Here is a 22,135-nt window from a genome sequence, read left to right as displayed (position 1 = left end):
TGTTTTTATATCTCTTTTTTCTGTTTACTTTCTCTCTTTTTTACTTTTTTCTTTCTCTTTTCTCTTTTCTTTTCTTCTCCCTTCTTCTCACCATACCAGACTTTTAATTAATTCTATGTATATTTCTCTATTCTCTTTCTTGCTTCATTGTTTCTATTCCGCTTTTCTAATCTTATTCCTCTGTGCTTCTTACTCATGTTAATTTTTCAATTTCCTAGGTCTTATATGGTTGCTCGCCTACCTTTTACTATTAATATTACTATTATACATTTTCGATTCCTATCCCTTTCCTTTTCTATTTTTATTCTTTCAAAATAACATAGACAACAACAAGAAATAGAATAAGAGGAACAAAGTGTCAAAGTGAAATGTTACCACACACACACACAAAAACAACAACAAATAAAACCATAGAACAGAGAGAGAGAAAAAGAAAAAGAACAGAGAGAGAAGCTAATCAACTGAATAAACCCTTGAAGATAAACAGATACATAGACCAACAAAAAATTACAAGCTATACTAAGAAACAGGAAGACATGGCTAAGTCCAATGAACAAACTAAGAACCTGGAGGACGTGCAGAGCATTGAACAACTAATCAGAGATGTCCAAACAAATATCATGAATCAAGTTAATAAAGTGAAGGAAGAGATTAAGGATATTAAGAAGGCACTGGGAGAACATACTGAAGAAATTGTGAATACACATAAAAAGATAATGGATATGATGGTGATGAATGACATAATCCAAGTAATCAAAAATATGCTGGAAGCACACAGCTCCAGATTTTAACAGGCAGAGGAAAGAATCAGCAATGTGGAAAATGGTACATCTGAAATCAAGTGGATAGTAGAACAGATAGATAAAAAGATAGAAAAAATTCATCAAGGACTTAGGGATTTGAATGACAACATGAAACACACAAACATACACACTATAAGCATCCCAGAAGGAGAAAGGAAAGGAAAGGGGACAGAAGAAGTGTTGGAGGAAATAACGGCTGAAAACTTCCCAACCCTATTGAGGGAGATGTACATGTCCAGGAAGTACAGCATACCCCAAACAGTATAAATCCTAAAAGGTCTACTCCAAGACACATACTTGTCAAATTATCCAATGCTCAAGACAAAGAGAAAATACTGAAAGCAGCAAGAGAAAAGAGAACCATCACATACAAGGGAAGCTCCATAAGATTAAGTGCTGATTTCTCATCTGAAACCATGGAGGCAAAAAGGCATGATATAGTTAGGGTACTAAAAGAAAAAAACTCCCAGCCAAGAATTCTCTATCTAGCAAAACTGGTACTCAAAAATGAGAGAGAGCTCAAAATATTCACAGATAAACAGAAATTAAGAGAATGTCAATAAGAAAACTTCACTTCAAGAACTACTGAAGGAAATTCTATAGGTGGAAAGGAAAAATAAGAGAGAGAGAGAGTTGTAGGAGAATGTAAGGACAACTAAAAAGTGAAATAAGAACAACATATAGCATACATAAACTAAAGAGAAAATGGCTAATGTAAGTAATTCCTTGACAGTAATAGCACGGAATATTAATGGATTAAACTCACCCATCCAGAAACATAGATTGGCAGAATGAATAAGGAAGTATGACCATATATAAGCTATCTACAAGAAACCCACCTTAAACCGAGGGATGCAAGGAGGCTGAATGTGAACTGCTGGAAAACAATTTTACAAGCAAACAATAACCAGAAAAGGGTGGGAGTAGCTATACTAATATAGGACAAAATAGACTTTACATGCAAAACTATTGTAAGAGACAGATAAGGATGCTATATATTAATAAAAGGGGTAATCTATCAAGAAGAAAGAACAATCATAAACATTTATGCACCTAACCAAGGCACCTCAAAATACATGAGGCAAACACTGGAAAACCTGAGTGGAGAAACAGGTGCCTCTACAATTAAAGTGGGGGAATTTAATACACCATTATCACCATTAGACAGAACATCTCAACAGAGAATCAATATAGAAACAAAGACTTTGAATAATACGTTAGAGGATCTGGACCTAATAGACATATACAGAACATTACACCCAAATACATTGGGATATACATTCTTGTTGAGTGCACGTGGATCATTTTCCAGGATAGACCACAAGCTAGGCCACAGAGCAACTCTCAATGAATTCAAAAAGAATGAAATTATACAATACAATCTCTCTGACCATAATGGAATGAAGCTAGAAATCAGTAAGGGGCAGAGAATTAAATTAGGCACAAAGATAGAAAAACAGTGGGTCAAGGAGGAAATCCCAAAAGAAATCAGTGACTGTCTTGAAATGAACAAAAATGACAGCACAACATATCAAAACCTATGGAATGCAACAAAAACAGTACTGAGAGGGAAATTCATAGCCATAAATGCCTATATTAAAAAAGAAGAAAGACATAAAATAGAAGTCCTAATTGCACACCTGGAGGAATTAGAAAAAGAACAACAAACTCACCTCAAAGGAAATAGAAAATAGAGATAAAGATTGGAGCATAACTAAATTGAAAATAAGAAAGCACTAGAGGGAAGTGGACTTGGCTCAGTGGTTAGGGCATCAGTCTACCACATGAGAGGTCCACGGTTCAAACCCCAGGCCTCCTTGACCCATGTGGAGCTGGCTCATGCACAGTGCTGATACGCACAAGAAGTGCCGTGCCATGCAGGGGTGTCCCCCAAGTAGGGGATCCCCATGTGCAAGGAGTGCACCCCATAAGGAGAGCCGCCCAGTGTGAAAGAAAGTGCAGCCTGCCCAAGAATGGTGCCGCACACACAGAGAGCTGACACCACAAGATGATGCAACAAAAAGAAACACAGATTCCCATGCCACTGACAACAACAGAAGTGGACAAATAAGAACATGCAGCAAATAGGCACAAAAAACAGACAACTGGGGCAGGGAAGGAGGGGAGAGAAATAAATAAATAAATAAATCTTTTTTTTTTTTTTAATCACTGGAAAAAATAAATAAAACCAAAAGCTGGCTCTTCAAAAAGATTAATAAAATTTACAAACCCTTGGCTAGACTAACAAAGATAAAAAGAGAGAAGATGCAAATACATATATAAGAAATGAGGAAGGGAATATCACTACTGACTCCACAGAAATAAAGAATATCATAAGAGGATACTTTGAAAAGTTATATGACAACTAAATGGATAATTTAGAGGTAATGGACAAATTCCTAGAAACACACAAGCAGCCTACATTGTCAAACAAGAAATTGATGAATTAAACAAACCAATCACAAGTAAAGAGATAGAGTTAGTCATCAAAAACCTCCCTACTAAAAAGAGACCAGGACCAGATGGCTTCATAGATGAATTCTACCAAACATTCCAGAAAGAACTAACACCAATCCTGCTAAAACTCTTCCAAAAAATAGACGTAGAGGGAGCAATGCCTAACTCATTTTATGATGCCAACATCACAAAATGCCACAAGAAAGGAAAACTATAGACCAATCTCTCTAATGAACCTAGATGTTAAAATCCTCAACAAAATACTTGCTAGTCAAATTCAATAGCACATCAAAAGAATTATGCACCATAACTAGGTGGGCTTCATCCCTGGTATGCAAGGATGGTTCAACATAAGAAAAGCAATCAATGTAATACACCACATAAACAGATTGAAAGAAAAAACCACATGATCATCTATATAGATGCATAAAAACTTTTGACAAAATATAGCACGCTTTCCTGATAAAAACTACAAAAGATAGGAATAGAAGGAAACTTCCTCAACATTATAAAGGGTATATATGAAAAACCTGCAGCTAACATCATATTCAATGGTGAAATCCTAAAAGCTTTCCCTCTAAGATATGGAACAAGACAAGGATGCCCACTTTCACCTCTTCAACTTAACATAGTGTTAGAAGTACTTGCTAGAGAACTTAGGCAAAAAAAAAAAGATTTGGAAAGGAAGAAGTAAAACTTTTACTATTGCAAATGACATGATTCTATACATAGAAAACCCAGAGAAATCTATAACAAAGCTTCTAGAGCTTATAAATGAGTTCAGTAAAGTTGCAGGATATAAGATCAACATGTAAAATTAGTAGCATTTCTGCACACCAATAATGAGCAATATGAGGAGGAAATCAAGAAAAAGTCCCATTTACAAAGCAACTAAAAGAATCAAATACCTAGGAATAAATTTAACTAATGATGAAAATGACTTATATGCAGAAAACTACACAACACTATTAAAAGAAATCAAAGAAGACTTAAATAAATGGAAGAATATTCTCTGTTCATGAACAGGAAGACTAAACGTCCTAAATATGTCTATCCTATCCAAACTGATCTACAGATTGAATGCAATCCCAATAAAAATCAACACAGCATTTTTTACCAAATTGGAAAACCTAACTATGAAATTTCTTAAGAAAGGCAAGAGGCCCCAAATAGCCAAAGATATATTGAAAAAGAAAAATGAAATTGGAGGAATATACTACCTGACTTTACAACCTTCTACAAAGCTACATTGGTCAAAACTGCATGGTATTGGCACACGGATGGACATAATGATCAATGGAAATGAATTGAAAGTTCTGATATAGATCCTCACATATACGATCAACTGATATTTGACAAGGCCACCAAGCCCATTCAACTAGGAGAGAATGACTTCTTCAACAAATGGTGCTTGGAGAACTTGATGTCCATATCCAAAAGACTGAGAGAGGAACGCCATTTCACACTTTATACAAAAATTAACTCAAGAAGGATCAAAGATCTAAATATAGGAGCCAAGACCGTAAGGATCTTGGAAGATAATGTAGGGAAGCACCTATGGGATTTTGTAGTAAAAAATGGTTTCATGAACTTTGCACCCAAAGCACAAGCAATGAAAGATAAACTAGATAAATGGGACCTCCTCAAAATTAAAAACTTTTGCACTTCAAAGGAGTTTGTCAAGAAAGTGAAAAAGGTACTGGGGAGAGTGTAAACTACAATGTAAACTATAATCCATGCGATGCAGCAGTGCTCCAAAATATATTCACCAAATGCAATGAATGTACCACAAAGATGAAAGAGGTTGTTGATGTGGGAGGAGTGGGAGGGTGAGGGTGGAGTATACGGAAACCACTTATATTTTTTAATGTAACTTTTTTTGTGATCTATATATCTTTTTTAAAAAGACAATTTTAAAAAAAGGAAGTGAAAAGGCAGTCTACTTAATGGGAGAAAATATTTGGTAACCATATATCTGATAGGGGCCTAATATCCTGCATATATAAAGAAATCCTACACCTCAAAAATAAAAAAACCATTTAAAAATGGGCAACAGATTTGAATAGACACTTCTCCAAAGAAGAAATACAAATGGCTAAAAAGAGCACGAAAAGATGCTTAACATCATGAGCTATTAGGGAAAGCAAATCAAAAACTACAATAAATTATCATTTTACACCCATCAAAATGGCAGCTATTAAAAAAAAACAGAGGACTATAAGTGTTGGAGAGGATGTGGAGGAATGGGAACCCTCACCCATTGCTGGTGGGAATGTAGAATGGTGTAGCCACTGTGGAGGACAGTTAGGCAGTTCCTCAGAAACCTAAGTATACAACCAGCAATTCCACTACTGAGTATGTACTCAGAAGAATTGAAAGCAGGGACATGAACAGACACATGCACACCAATGTTCATAGTGGCATTATTCATTATTGCCAAAACTTGGAGTCAACCCAAATGCCCTTCAACAGATGAATGGATAAACAAATTGTGGTATAGTCATATGATGGAATAATTACTTAGCTGTAAGAAGTAATAGAGTGTTAACACATGGAATAACATGGATTAATTTTGAGGACCTTATGTTGAATGAAGCAAGTCAGCACTGAAGGACAAACATTACATGACTTCACTGATATGAATTAAGCAAATTGAGCAGACTCACAGTGCTAGAGATCGGAAGATAGGTTGACAGGAAATAGAAAGGGAGAAGGTTGTGAGTGAATGCCCATCTGGGCAAAATCTGTGAAAAGGGGCAAATGTGTAGTTGTACAGTGGAGGGGCATGATAGTGGTGTAATGATACTTTTCGGTTAGGTGGTGCTGGTTTGTCAGGGGGGTGGGGTAGGAAGGGTGGATTGGACTGTTCAGGTAAAAACGGGGGGAGGGTTGGAAGAGGGAACAAGTGAACCCAGGAATTGGTGGGTACATGGTTGAAACTATAATGTTTGGCATACTCTTTTGGCAATATGGCAAATGAGGGTTGCTGATTTGGGGTGTTGGATGTGAGAGGCATTCAGGGCAGAGCACACCTGGGGCAGGCTTCTAGAGAGTGTGTGAGTGTTCATCTTGCCGTAGTGTGTTATATCAGTGGGTGGAGACCCACATAATGAGCAGCAAGGTGATGGACTCCCATCCTGGGGAGGCCTGTTATGTTCTCAAATAGAGAGGCAGGGATCTCTCGAGAGCATGGGCAGTGCCTAATAGGGGAGGGCAGACCAGTGTGTCAAGCGCTATGTGTTGTTGCAAGTAACTATGATTTTTTTCCTTCAAGGAGTAAAATTTGATGGTTGCCATGGGTCCCAAGGGGAGGGGGAGGTAAGAATAGACTAGATGGAATATGGGGCATTTTAAGGGAGATGAAAGTGTTCTACATGATCCTGTATGATGGCTATAGGCCTTGTTGAATTGCATCAAAGTTCATAAAAGTGTATGGTCCAAAATGTAAACCATTTACCATGGTTGGTAGCTATGCTTCAATATTTGTATATCAGTACCATCCATATATACAATGCTATTAATAGGGGAAGGGGATAAAGAGGGAGCATGTTGGAGTCCCCTGTATTTTGTACATGAATTTTCTGTAACATAAAACTCCTTTGGGGACAAAATGGAAAAAATAAAGTTAGACACTGGGGGAATAAATGGAAGACAATGTCACTGTGCATATAGGACAACAGATCTTATAGTGAAGAAAGGGAAATGTTTTTTAAAATTTTAAGTATTTTTTCATTATTTTTATTATCCCAAATTTTTATTTTATTTTTTTGTATTTTATTTCTTATTTTTAAAACTATCATTATTATCAATTTTCTTATTAACCATGTTTGGCTATTTTATCGGCTTCATTTTTGAAGAAGTTTTTGGATCACAGAAAGGTTACAACTGTGGCAGGGGAGGATCACTGGTGCAGGGTGTCAGGGACAGGGGATGCATGGGAGGAAGCTCACCTGGTCATATCTATAAGACATATAAATGTGTTCAAATATTCATGGGGCACTGTCAAGGTGGGTGGAGATTCACACAATAACTGAAGGAATGTCAAATTCCCATTGTAGGGAGCTCTGCCACATTCTCTAATAGGTCAGCAAGAATCTCCTGAGTACAGGGGCAATGACTAGTGAAGGAGGATGGTCCACTGACAGTCCCTTGATATTGATGACTATTGTATGAACCTTTACTCTTGAAATTGAAACTTAGCCTAGTATTATAGGGTGCCTAAGAGTTGCCTCCTGAGACCCTCCTTGTTGCTCAAAAGTGGCCTCTCTCTAAGCCAAAGCCAGCATATACAATATATTACCTTCCCCCCAGCATGGGACATGACTCCTGGTTTAAGCCTTCCTGGCACCAAGGGATTACTACCAAGCACCAATTTACAATGCAACTGGAAAAAGACCTTGACCAAAAGTGGGGAAAGGTAAAGACAAATAAGTTTAAATGGATAAGAGACTTCCAAGTAAGACAGGTCATTCCAGAGGTTACACTTATGTATACCTCAGCAGGATCTCTTTGACTGCCAAAGTAGATACTAACCTCAAATCGCATTAGTGAGGCTCTTGAGGGTTCTGGAGACATCCAGACACTATGGTCATGGCAGATAGTTCAGGAGTCTGGTGCCTTGCCAGTGTGCCGTATTTTGAAATTTATGCTCCCCAGAGTGACAGAGTTAGACTCAGTTGTGATTTCCCTACACATGGCTCTTCTGTTCTTCTATTTGAACCTATAATTAGTACTAGAGTTAGTAGGTATACGTCCAAGAGACTTAAATCTTTGGGCTGTCCATGTGCCAGCTGGGCCATGAATCTCATTAGAGTTATAGCACCTACTCTCCAGCTCATTGGTCTCACCCAGGACAACTAACATGGAAGTTATGATGGAAAACTACCATACCAAGGACCCAAGAGAATCTACAACTGCCAGCAAGAGTTCCATCCATAGGCCCTGTGGGAACACAGCCCCCTCTCAGTTAAAGGTGGAGTGGACATCACCATCCCAGAATACTCAGGATTGGGGAATGAACTATGGACTAAAGTAGACTTACTGGTATTCTACCATAGACTTACTGTGATTCTAGCAATGGAAGAAATTATATCATTGATGTGGAGGCAGTGGCCACTGGAGGTTCTGAGAGCAGGGAGGGGAAAAAACAGGTGTAATGCGGGGGCATTTTTGGGACTTGGGAATTGTCCTGAATGACATTGCAATGACAGATACAGGCCGTTATAAATTTTCTCATAGCCTACAGAATTGTGTGGGAGGGAGTAAAAACTACAATGTAAACCTTAATCCATGCTTAGTGGCAATGCTCCAAAATATGTTAATTGCAATGAATTTACCTAACAAAGGAAGGATGTTGTTAATGTGGGAAAATGTGGGAGGTGTGGGGAGTGGGGCATATGGGAACCCCCTATATTTTTTATGTGACATTTGTATAATCTAAGTATCTTTAAAAAAAATTTTTTTTAACAAAAAAAGAATCACTTATGTGCAAACTGAGTTCTAAGTATTAAGAATTCAACGGAGGAAAGCAGCTGTGGCTCAAGCAATTGAGCTCCCATTTATCATATGGAGGACCTGGGTTCAGTCCCTGGGACCTCCTGGTAAAAAAAAGAAAAAAGGCATCCCAGACCTGCACGCAGGGGCGCAAGGCCCCCGTGGGGCAAAGGAACACACCAAAAATACAATGATGCAATGAGACAGAAAAAAATAAAAGAATACAAGGGAAAATAAACCAGAGCCTCTGACCTTTGAGGAAGGACTGATACGTTACAAAAAAAATAAGAGAAAGAAGAACAAGAATAGTTTATTGAATACCTACCACATACGTGACACTGTGCCAAGTCCTCTGTATATTTAAATGCACTGCTTAAGCTCAGACCTGCTTTCTCAAAAGTATAGTACCCCCATTTTAGAGATGTAGAAACTGAGGCCCAGAGGGATTAGAACACTGTCAAAAGCTAGGGGAAGGTAAAGCATGGATGTGAATCCAATTGGACTCCAAAGCTCATGCTCTTTCCATTGTGATTGGTGCTTGGTGGAGAATGAAGGGGCAGGTGGAAGGAGAGAGCCAATCTGCCTGCATAATCAGGAAAAGCTCTGAGGAAGACGTGAACCGAGTCTTCAAGGGTGAGCAGGGGTTTTCCAGTCGCCAGGGATAGGGCATTCCAGTCAGGATCACAGAGAGCACCAGCACGGAGATGCCAGATATCCTGCTGACTCAGGAAACTGCAGTCACTCAATAACTGCTGACCTGTGCAGCAGTAGCCCCTCTTCCATACCAGACCCTGCGCCAGACACTCTAAATTCATTCAATAAAGGCCACCAAGTGCTTCCTAAGTATCAGACTTTGTTCTAAGAGTTGGGGAAACAGCCGCCAGCAAGACAGACAGAATTCTCTGCCTTGGAGGAGTTTACCTTCCTCCAAGAATGTCTGAGTGACAGACAATTAAATCTTTAGTATGCTAATCATTAAGATGGGTATTTGAACAAAGACTTTAAGGGATGAGAGAGCAAGCCATTCAGATATTTAGGGGAAGAGAATTGCAGGCAGGGAAAAGCAAGTGCAAAGGCCCTAAGGCAGGCAAAGCAGGTACATTCTGGGTGCTTGAGGGCCATCAAGGATCAAGTCGGCAGAGTAAGAAGATGGTTACAAATCTGAATGGACTCTAGAATTCACTTTATTGGGGTGGAGGGCTGCTTTCTGTGCCTCAGTCTCCTCATCTGTATAAAAGGTGTGACTTCCCCAGGCATCCAGTGCCCAGAGCACTCCATGCACATGATATTTCCACTACCCTGTTCTCCTGGGATCTGAGTCTTGTTCTGTCTCAGTAAAAAGGATCTCAAGTTAAAGGGCAAGGGACATGGAGTAGCACATGACTGCTGGGGAGGAGGCTCCCTGGCACCAAGAGATTATTACCAAGCACCAATTACTGGTGCATTTCAAAAAAGAGCTTGCCAAAGGGGAAGTATAAAATTCAAATGAGTTTTTATGGTTAAGAGATTTCTAAGTGAGTCGGGAGGTCATTCCAGAGGTTATGCTTATGCATGTCTCAGCAGGATCTCATTGACTGCCACAGTAATCAGTGCCTCAAAAAGGGGAGCTCCTGAGGGCTCTAGAGACATCTAGACACTATAGGTAGGGCAGACAGTTTCAGGAATTTGGCACACTGTCAGTGGGCCTTACTTTGAAATATGCGCTCCCCAATATAAGAGAATTAGACTCATTTATAATTTCCCTACACATGGCTCTACTGCCCCTTTTATTTTAACCTATAATTAACACTATACTCATCAAATATATCCCAGAGACTTAAATCTTCTGGCTGTTCATATGCCAATTGAGCCCTGAATCTCAGCAGTGTTGCAACACCTACTCTCAAGTTCACTGTACTCACCCAGGACAACTAACGAAATGAGGATGATGGACAACGCCCATCCCAAAAACCAGAGAGCATCCACAACTACAAACAAGACAATTCCATCTATCTGCCTCCTGGGATCTAAGCCTACTCTAAATCTGAAACAGAGTGGGCATCACTATCCCAAAATCCTCAAGTTTGAGGGATGTACAAACATCAGGGACAGCTGTAGACTAAAGCAGCCTTATTATTATTCTATCAATGGAAGAACTTGTAACACTGATGTAAAGGCAGTGGCCAGCAGAGGTTCTGAGGGGAGGAAGAGGGAAGAATGGGTGTAACATGGGGCATTTTGGGGACATTGGAATTGTCCTGCTGATACTGCAATGATGGATCCAGACCATTATACATTTTGTCAAAACCTATAAAATTGTGCTGTGCAAAGTATAAACCATAATGTAAACTATAGACCTTGGTTAGTGGCAATGTTTCAATATGTGCTCATCAGTTGTAACAAATGTGCCACACTAATGAAAGATGTTGTTAATGGGGGAAAGTATGGAAGGGGGACGGTGTGGGGTATATGGGAATCCCTCTATATTTTCAATATAAAATTTATATAATCTAAAGCTTCTTTCAAAATACAAACAAAAAGGCAAAGGGCAGCTGACTAGAAAGACTGGGAGGACAGAACAGCACAGGGGAGGGGGCAGGACAAGAAGAGGAAGAGAGAGTAGGTGAGGCATGGAGAGAGGGGAGCAGGAGATGTTTCCTCTGTTCTCTGGACAGGACTCTAGGCCAGGAGAAAGATGAGGAGAGGAAAGGGTAGAAGCCCAGTGTGGCAGCTTGATATTGTTTATGAATTCCAAAAAATAGATATTGGATTATGTTTGTAAATGGATTTGTTCCTCTGGGCATATTAGATTATATTGGATTCAGAGGTTTCACTTTTATTGATTAAATAATGACTGGGGTTTTGACTGAGCCACATCAGTAGGACATTGAGTCCCCTCCCCCTTTGTGGTCAGGAACTATCAGAGAAACCTCACCATAGAGAAGGGAGCTGGAGTTTTGATCCTGAAACCCAGGAAATAAACACACAGAGAAACAGATACATGACGAAGGAAAGAAGTCTCCAGTAAATGCAGGCAGAAGTCTCGGGAAGAGAGATGAGCCATTTGCCTGATAGTCTACAGCTGGCCCAGGCAAACGGCCAGCCCTGGAGCTGGGATTAGAGAAGGGGCTGTCATTTCCTGGGGGCTTTACTCTCAGCATGGGGCAATCTCTGGCTTTTAGAAATGCTCCAAGAGAGGTGGATGGTGTCCCAACAGGAGTGAGGATGCACAGCTCCAACCCCAACCACTCACGTTCCCAGCACTAACCTTAGTTCTCCAATGGAGAAACTAAGAGACTGTGTCCTGCACAGTGGCCAAGACACATAGAAAGACAGGAAAGACAAACACAGAGACCTAGAGGACAGACAGGAGAAGCAACAAGGAAAGAGAAAAACAGGGCCAGAGGTGGGAAAGGGCCCTGAGACAGAGGCCAAAAATAGGGAGAGGGAGGGACACAGAGATGGGGAGAGATGGAAAACACAGCGAGAGAAGTGAGACAGACAGGTCGAAAGACAGAGTCAGTGATACACAGGGAAGGACAGACCAAAGCACAGAGAGAAGCAATGGCATGGGAACAGAGAGCCAAGACAAAACAGAAATTCTGGGCTTCAGTCAGAGGCCCAGTGATAGCTGTCCCTGCAGTCGGGACCCCTCATTCATTTGTAGTGACCTCAGACTGATGGAACCCCTCCCCACTCAACCTTCTGGGAAGGTCTCTTGGAGTAGACTTCCCACTCCAGACAGATCCCATCATCTGTCCAGTCTCAAACCTTGACCCCTCCCCAAAGTGGCACTTTCTGCACTTGCTCCCCCTGCCAGGGTAGACCTAGGACTGAGCAGGGAGAGAGATCCAGCGGGTGCAGGAAATAAGGGGATGCATTGTCTGCAGAGATTCTGAAAACAGTAATAAAACCCAAACTGTCCCTTTTTATTATCTCCATGTACTAACGATTCTAAACATTGTCTATGATAAAATACTCACCAGTGAAAATTCTTTTGTTGGTAAAGTTCTAACAACTGCTGTGGTTACTATTATGTTTTCATTTTATATAGAAAATAGATAGATAGACAGACAGATAGATATGATAGACAGACACATATATACATACATATTGCATCAAATGAACCTGTTTTTATTATTTACTTTTTAATAAGCATTGTGTTCTTCCTGGATGTTAATTCAGAATCCTTCCAGTTATATGGTTTGCCCCCACAGTGGGGACTCAGCTACACATGTTCATTTAGAGAGAGTTCCAACAGGGCAGGATCATTCAAGCTCGCATCAAGTGCAATTCCTGTAATACTACATATTCCTGTGTCTAAACAGAAGATGCTAAATAAACAATGAAAGCACAATGATGGTAAAGATGGTTTTTAAAAGCAAAGAAATTACACTTAAATTATTTCAATTCTGTCATTCTATGTGACCACAGGGAATTTTCACCTGCAAATAGATTTTTAAACCTAAAGAAGACAATGCAAATGGCAAGGTGTCACATTTTTTTGTTCGGTAAGTGTAAATTTTACTTTACATGTGAAATATTTTACTGAATTTGAATAATATCTTTAGCATTGAAAATCATTCTTCTTCTTTAATTGTTGCTTGTTTGAAAACTAAAGAATGAATCAGGAAAACAGAAATTGTAATTGCTATAATTTGTTATTGCAACAGACCAATATGTAAGTGTAAGTTTCCCCCTTTTGTTCAAAACATATATTAATATAATTTAAAAGTATTAATTCATTACTTTTTTCATTTTTGTACTGTAATATTTGGGGTTTTTTTAATATGTTTACTGATAGGAAGTTCAATTAAAGAAATCTTTACTGTTTCTTTTCTAGCCATTATTATTTCTTTCATTTCATAATTAGTACTGAAAAAAATTGGGTAAAGGAAGGAGGGAGATTGTTTAAAAATTGATCCACTGCAGATGTCAAAATAGGTGCACCATTGCTGTTGCCCCGCTGGACTGGATTGCCCCACACACACTTGCCTCACTTCTATCCCTCAGCAAACAGGCATCTTCTCTTCCCAGAGTAAGTGAAACCCAGGGCCCCTCCAGGCCTCGTTCTCTCAAGCCCCACAGATCTCAGGGTGGAAGGAGTTGGCAGAGTGGGAAGAACCGTCTCCCCTCCTCACCACAGTCACCATCTTTACTGGGATGAACACTGCCCCCCAAAATTCATGCCCACGCAGAATCTCAGAAGATTACTTTATTCGGAAATAGTTTCTTTTCAGATGTAATTAGTTAAAGATCTTGAGATTAAATCATCCTGGATGAGGGTGAGCCCTAAATCCAATGACTAGGGTCCTTATAGGAAGAGGAGAAGACGCAGAGAAACAGAGGAAAGATAGTGATGTGAAGACGGAGGCAGGGATTCAAGTATGCAGCTACAAGCCACGGAACACCAAGGACGGCTGGGCGCACCAGAAGCCGGGAAAAGAAAGATTCTTTCCTCTAGAGTTCAAAGGGAGCATGCCCTATCAACAGCTTGCTTTCAGACCACTACCCTCCAAACTGTGAGAGAGGAACTTTCTGTCTCTTTAAGCCACCCAGTTTATGATAATTTGTTGCATCCCTAAGGAATGGAGACACCATCTCATTAGGAATAACACCTTCACGAGGGCTCAGCCACCCCTTCCTCTCCTCACTGCTAGCATACGTGACCTCACGGTCATGCCTTCATCTCTGTAGAGGACTCTGGCCCTGGCTCATGGTCTTACTCTCTGCCTCAAGCTTTGCCTCGACCTGGCAGACTTCACTGTCCATGTGGGCTCAACAAACTGTGTGCCTTTCTGGCAATTTGATTGGCTCAAATCCAGTGAAGGTCAGCATGCATTGCATCTCAGTTAATGGCACCCCATTCACCCATGTGCTTAGGACAAAACACATACTCTCCCCCAAACCTACCAGCAAAACTATCCCCTCAGGTTCAATTCCACTCATCTTGACCAGGTCACCATCATCTCTCACTCAGATCAGTGCAGTAGTCTCCTCACTGGTCTCCTTTCTTCCACTCTTACCCCTTCCAATCTATTATCCACATGGAGCAGATCTGAAATCAACCCCAAGCCTCAAGCAAAACCACCTAGCCAACAAACCCACACATCCATGGATAAGAAATATAAACGTTGTAAAGCCCTACAATTTTTGGGATAGTTTATTACTCAGCACTATTGCAGCAGTACCTAATGGATACAAACATCATGAGGTAATCCTAATTTATGTATCAGAAAACCAAGCCTCAAACCATGGGCTTTCTATTTGAATTCTTTTGTGCCTTTTAACCACTCTGCTGGTAGTTTTATGTGTCAACTTGGCTAAGCTATAGACCTCATCTATTCAGACACTTCAACTGTCCCTCACAATCACTAAAACCTTTTATCCTCCCATGGAAACGTGGCTTTGTCTGGATCCTGTGTGTTATGAATTGACTTATACACCTCAAAATGATATGTTCAAGTCCTAATATCTGGTCTTGTGATAGTGACCCTTTTGGGAAATAGGATCTTTGTAGATGTTACTAGCAAGATAAGGCAAAACTGGATTAGGGTGAGTTATAATCCAACATGACTGCTGTTCTTATAAAGAGAGAAAATTTGGATACAGGCAAAGAGAGAGACAACCATGTGATGCAGGCAGAGATTGAGTTATACCCCAAACCAAAGAACATCAATTGCTGTCCACCTCCAGAACCCTAGAGACTTAGGGGAAGTCATGGCCCTACCAACACCTTGTTTCAGTGTTCTGGCCTCCAGATCTGTGAGACAACAAATTTTTATTGTGTAAATCAACACATGTGGTACTGTTGTATGGCAAACCAAGACACAGAGCCAAGCTCTGTTCTATCTTATACATACAAATTCACAACAACCGTTAAGAACTGTCACAACAACTGTTAACAACTGTTATGTCTACATCGTAAAATGAAAAACTAAGGACAAAGAAGTTAAGTGATTTGTTCAAGATCATACAACTAACAAATGATAAAGCTGGGAAGTCTTGCTCCAGAGGCCACATTCTTCACTGTTACCAATACTGCCTTTTAAGTCCTAAGTACTTAGATACTAGAACTTAAAATTAAGTACTAAGCGTCTGAGTCACTGTTCTACGTGTTTTATGTGTATGATTCATGTAATCCTTACAACAACCTTATGAGGTAGGTACTCTCATTATTACCATTTTAATAGATGTGGAAAGGGAAGTGTCAAGAAGTTATATAACTAGCTCAGAGCTACAAAGAATGGAGGATCAAGTTTTGGACTCAGACTGACTCACACTATCCCCCATGGTGCAATGGCCTCGCCCCTCAGCAAGGCAGAAAAGATGCCATTTCCAGCTCTCTAGTTGATCACTTGCTAACTATTCCTTGCTAGTTTAAGTATACTATTTTTAAACATGGTTCAATATAATTGATCAAGCTATGACTTTCGTTAGAGTAACCACATCTTCCTGAGACTACTGCTTCACTCCCTGGATCAGACTTGGGTGTTTTCTCATCACTCATGGTGTGCTTCTCTACCTTTTCAAGATGCTGATTTATTTCACCAAAGTTGATTCTTCATAGTTTCATTCTCAGAGATTGTTCTGAATCTAGCAGCCTCCTTATTTGTCCTACCCATGTGCTCTTCTAAAGGAAATTACTTCACTCAGGCCCTGCTGCCCAGTTTCCTTGTTTTATCTTACATAACTCTCCACTTGTCCTGGCCACATTTGATTGGGCTGGGGGTGAACACCTGATCTAAGACAACCCATCCATAGGGTGGCCAGAAGTCATGTGACCTGGCTTTCAAAAAGAAAAAAGCTGAATCAATGTAATCCTCGCTCATGAGACTATGAATCAAGGGAAAAAGAAAGAGCTTTCCAGTTAATAACTAGGGAAGAATTTTAAAGGCTAACTTGAGTCATTAAGGTGACAAATTGAGCCCAAATGCAAGTGAGAATTCTAAGGAAAGAGGAAGCAGACATGGGGGTGGTGCTAGCTGGTAAAATTAGTGCAGAACATGAGAGGGCAGTTCTGAAATGCCTACTTCTAGAGGACTCCAGAACCACCTTAGATACAGAAGCAGCCACTGTTTCCCATATTTGTGCAGCCTAGCCAGGCTATTCCTCCTGTTCTTGAATTTCCTTGAGATACCTCCATCTTTCCATGAACAACCTTTAAAAAATATTTTTTTAAGTTTAATTTCCATCTCATTGTTTTCCAAAAACTAGTTTTTCTTCAGTCTTTAAGGACTCAGCTCTTTACATGGGCTTTGGAGGAGGTCATGGGGCAGCACCCAGGGGTCTAAATCTGGGTGGGGTGTTCAGTCCTCCAGGGCTCCATGAGAACGGTGTCTGACCACCTTGCTGTGAATGGCATGACCCACACAGTAATGCAGTTTCACATACAGCTTAGGTAGCACAAAGGCATCAAAGACATGTGCTTCAGAAACAACCCTGATGGCTGTGGCTTCTGCCAGGTTAATGGCCTTGTACTTGGGCATGCAGCAGGTGCAGTTCAAGCAGCGAATAGCGTGACAATTGTTCCTTCTTTTCTTTGTCATTTTGGAAGCAAACACAGGAGAGAGAAAAATCTGCCTTTTCTTGAACCAACGTGAAAATGTTCTTGAATTTTATTCAACACTATTTATTGAACACCTATTACATGTCAGATATTGTTCTAGGCAATAACGATGTAGCAATGAATGAGCCAGACATAAAATAAACAACTAAATAAACAAATACATAAAATGCCATGTGGTAATTAAGTGCTATAAAGGAAAATAAAACAGGGTCTAAGTAAGGGGGTCAAGATAGTGAAAAGATGCTTCCACTTTTGACACTACAGCCAACTTTGAAGATTGCTTCTGCTCAAAAACAATAATATATTGTGTTTTTACCACATTAATGGGCTTATAGGAGATGGAATAAATGTCCAAGGAAGTGGAAGAAGTACATGAACTATAAGTAATGGTGAGGGATGAGCTTGCTCTGTGAGATGCATTCTAGGGACTGAGCTTTGAGCCAGCAGCAAAGTAGGATAGCAGAACTTAGATACTCCCAGAATTAGCCATTAAAGAGGCTAAAAAGATTTCTAGTCAATCACATCCTCTGGTGTCTGATAGAGTAAATAGAAATTTGAATTTGAGAAGAAGAGTGATATAATCTAAGTTTTGCTTTTAGAAGACCTTGATAAACTTGATAAATAGAAAGTGAGGGTGGGAGTAGATGTGGTTCAAGCAACTGGGCACCTGCCTCCCACATGGAAGGTCCTGGGTTCAGTTTCCAGTGCCTCCTAAAGAAGATGAGCAAGACAGCAAGCTGACATGAAGGGCTGGAACAGCAAGCTGATGCAACAAGATGTCACAACGAGATGACTCAATGAGGAGACACAGAGAGAGACACAACAAGTAGGAAGCAGATGTGGCTCAAGCAATAGGGTGCCTCCTTCCCACATGGGAGGTCCTAGGTTCAGTTCCCTGTGCCTCCTAAAAGAAGACAAGTGGACACAGAGAGCCTGTAAAGAACACACACGAGAGCAGATGAGTGCAAACAACGAGGGGCAGGAAGAAATAAATCTTATAAAAATGTAAAAGAAAATGAGGGGAAGAGGCAAAAACAGAAGCAGGGAGACCAGTTGGAGGCTTTTTCAGTCATGCAGGAAAGAGATTAGAGTGGCTTAAACTATGGTAGTAGCTTTGGAGGTGGTAATAAATGAAAAATTTAGGATATGTTTTGAAAGTAATGACAAGTTCTCATTGATTTATTAAATGTGGGGTGTGAGAGAAAACAAAGAATCAAGGATGACTGCAAGATACTTGGCCTGAATAATTGAAAAATAAAGTTGCCATTAACTGAGATGGAGAAATCAGAGGAAAAAGCACATCTGAAAAGAAAAAACTCAAGAGCTCAGTGTGGGACATGTTGAAATTGAGGTGTTGATTAGACATCCATACGGAGAAGTCAAGTAGGCAGGCAAACATAAAAGTCTGGGTTTCAGGGGAGAAGACCAAGCTGCGAATGTAGATTTTGGCGTCATCAGCATCTAGATGCTATTTAAAGCCATACTACTGAATGGGGCCACTTAGGAATTAAGTGTAAATAGATGTGAGAAGAGGTTATTGAGGTGGTGAGGATGATGTAACTCTAAAAGAGACTGAAAAATAGAAGCCAATGAAGTAGGAAGAAACAGAAGAGAAATTGATGATCCAGAAGCCAAGTGAAGAAGTGTTTCAGGAAAAAAGGAGTGAAACAGCAATGTCAAATGCTGCTGAGAAGTCACATAAAATGGTACGTAAAATTGACCATTGGATATAGCAACACACAGCTCACTGGTTACCTTTGATGAAAGTTGTTTCAGTGAAAAAACAGGGGCAGACACCTGACTGGAGTGAGACCAAGAGAGAATGAGAGGAGAGAAAGTGTAAACAGAGAGAATTAGGTAACTCTGAAGTGTTACTGTGAAAAGAAGCAGGAAAATGAGTTAAGAGATGTGAAGGTCAAGGTCGATATCTGGCAACCAAAAGGGACTTGACTTAAGTCAAGGATAATTTATCTCCAAACCCCAAGGTTCGCTGACTTGACAGCCCATGTACTGACTGCACAACCCTGATCTCCTTGTTGCCAACTGTGGGGACCGATGAGTGTGAATGCTGAAGCAATGGGAAACCTCTTTGTCTCTGATCTCACCGTTCCCAGCAGGGCTCTGAGAACTTCAGCTTTGCAGAAGTGACTTGAAAATCGAAATGGAGTAAGACTCTGTAGTTGCAATTATGGTCAAAGCAAGCCTCACCCCTCATTACCCTTTGTGATCAGGGCGCAGAAAACTCTGCTCCAAAGACAAGTGCAATTGATACAATGAAGTAATGGGTGGGGGGGATTGCCATCTGGGGAAAGGAATGATTTTATTATTTTGTGGCTCTACCAGCAGCCCAGCACAAAGGCAAAGAGGGTTTGTGCAGCAGCAAACGCAATCTCAGCTGCTCCCTAAAGGATTGACAAAGTGAAAACCAGCCTTGAATATTTCAGAAAATATTTACAGTTGGTGAAAATATCTGGTGATTGCTCTTACACAGATCCAGGAAAAGGGAAGCAGAAATAGAAACAAGCATTAAGGATCCCTTAGGAACTGAGCTGTTGGTCAGCACTATGGTGGATACTTTGACATTATTTTGATATAAAATGACATTTTGTCATTTAATTCCCTCCCTCCACCACAAACTATGCTAAGGGTGTAATTATCCTTGTATTACAAATGTGGCTCATAAGTGGTGGATTATCAATAATACTTAACATTTATTGAGAACTTCCAGCATGCAGGTACTGGGCTAATGCATTGTGCTATTGCATTAACCCATAGAGCAATCCTGTAGGATACGTACTATTATTATCACCATTTTACAGAAGATGACATGGAGACACAATGAGGCTTGCCCAAGCTCATTCAAGTAGGAAAGAGGCAGAACAGGAACCTGAACCCAGTCTTTCTCTGGAGTTCTGCTCTTAACCATGATGTACATTCAAGTGACATACCGAAGGTCCCACAGCTCTTAAATAGCAGAGTTTGGATTTTAAACCTAGGGAGCTCTGACTCCAAAATTCGTGGCCTTTCATTACATGGTACTGCCTCTGGCCGTTTGTCCCTGCCTACCACTTTTCCCTCAACAAGCTGACCCCAAGAAATTTAATTCATGATGACTGAGTATGGGGGGCTGTGGGCATCTGAACTCATGATCCCTGCTCCTCAGGCCCTGAATTCCGTCTCTGAGGGAGCTACAGGAGAGTGTGGGTGGCAGAGAGCATTTGCCTCCCAGTCTGCCTGTGCCACTGTAGTTGCCTTTGTCTTACTCCATTAGGACTTCCCTGAGCAGTACCCAGGACCTGGGATGACTTTCTCAGACAAGATAAGATTTCTTGTTGCATTTTCAAGAAATGACCTAGTGGAACAAACACAACTTGCAGTCCAAGAACTGGGATAAAATCTCAGTTGCTCCATGCACGAGTTTGATATCCTTGGATAAACTGCTTCATTTCCAAGGTTAGTTTCCTTATCTTAAATTAAGGATAATATCTACTGCATAGATGTTCAGATGAGATTCACTAAGGCAAGCCTCTGGCTCCATACCTGAAATATAGTAGGGACTTCAAGATGTCAATTCTCTGCCTCTTCCTTTACCCACTAGTCTCTAAAATGAGGATAGTGTTGTGTCCCTTGTGAGGCTGTTGTGAGCATGAAATGACATAACCCAGCCTGACAAATTTTAGGCACTCAGTAAATATTAATTAAAATTTAATATCTTAAAACGATCAATTTTATGTCACCACCATGATGCCTCAGCCCATGCCCAACAAGCCAGGGTGACAGAAAAATAAGACCACCCCATTTGCACGGCTGGATCCTGGCCTGGGCTGTGAACTTGGGTTGGGCTTTGCTGTCTTTCACCCCACAGGCTCTAAAAGTTCCCTGGCTTTAAGGGAAGGATTCAGCACCCACATGGAAGCCAAAGCAGTCTTCCTAAAGGGCAAACCTTAGCCTGACACCCTCCTGCTTAAAATCTCTTCAGCTTCCTGCTCACTTCAGGATATCATGCAAATGCTTGAACATATTTTCATATTTTCCAAGGCCCTTTGTGATCTAGTCTGTCTCCATCTCCAGCCCCATCTTCTGTTGCCTGCCCCTGCCATGGCTATACACCAAACAGAGTTTCTTTCAGATCCTCAAGGGCTGGGTTCATTCCCTCACTGCTCAATGTATCCCAAATGCCCCCTTTCATGACACCCATCATGAGTACAATGGCATGTTTCATGTCTCTCTACTCCATAAGAGCACACATTCCACAAGGCAGAGGACCGGATTCATTCCTGTCTTGAAAATTATTATATTCCTAGTGCCTAGCGCAAAGCTTGGCACATAGCAATGATTAAGGATATTACTATAACAAGAAGAAACAATGTTATTATAAGGTCCACCAAATGCAGGCAAATGAGAAACATCACCTTCTTCTTGTGTCTCACCACCCTGTTCAGTCTGGTAAGCCTGTGCAAGGTTCAGGAAAAAGAGCGGTTCTGATCCAGCCACACGTTATGCAGTGGGAATAGGTGAAGGTTACTGGAAGATTCCACTATTAGGTAACTGTGGGCTATGTGTCCATAAGACTTGTAGTACAGCTGTCTTCAGTGCCAGAGGGCATGAATTCATACCCGCACACTCACACAAACATGGATCCACTTACATGCATCTATGTAACTACATGCCTGCCCTGATTATGGGGTGCATGTGTCTCAATGTGATGGTGTGTCTCTGTGTATGTGTGTTGATATGAGTAGGCCAACTGCTCCTTTAAAGGCCCCATTAAATACATCTATTTTCCCCCAAAATCTCCTCTCTTGTACCTCCTTTTGGCTCTTTCTTCTTTACC

This window comes from Dasypus novemcinctus, chromosome 9, assembly GCF_030445035.2.
Source record: "Dasypus novemcinctus isolate mDasNov1 chromosome 9, mDasNov1.1.hap2, whole genome shotgun sequence".
In the NCBI taxonomy this organism is placed as follows: Eukaryota; Metazoa; Chordata; class Mammalia; order Cingulata; family Dasypodidae; genus Dasypus; species Dasypus novemcinctus.
The sequence above is the reverse complement of the archived record's forward strand: the minus strand, read 5'-3'. Positions refer to the sequence as shown.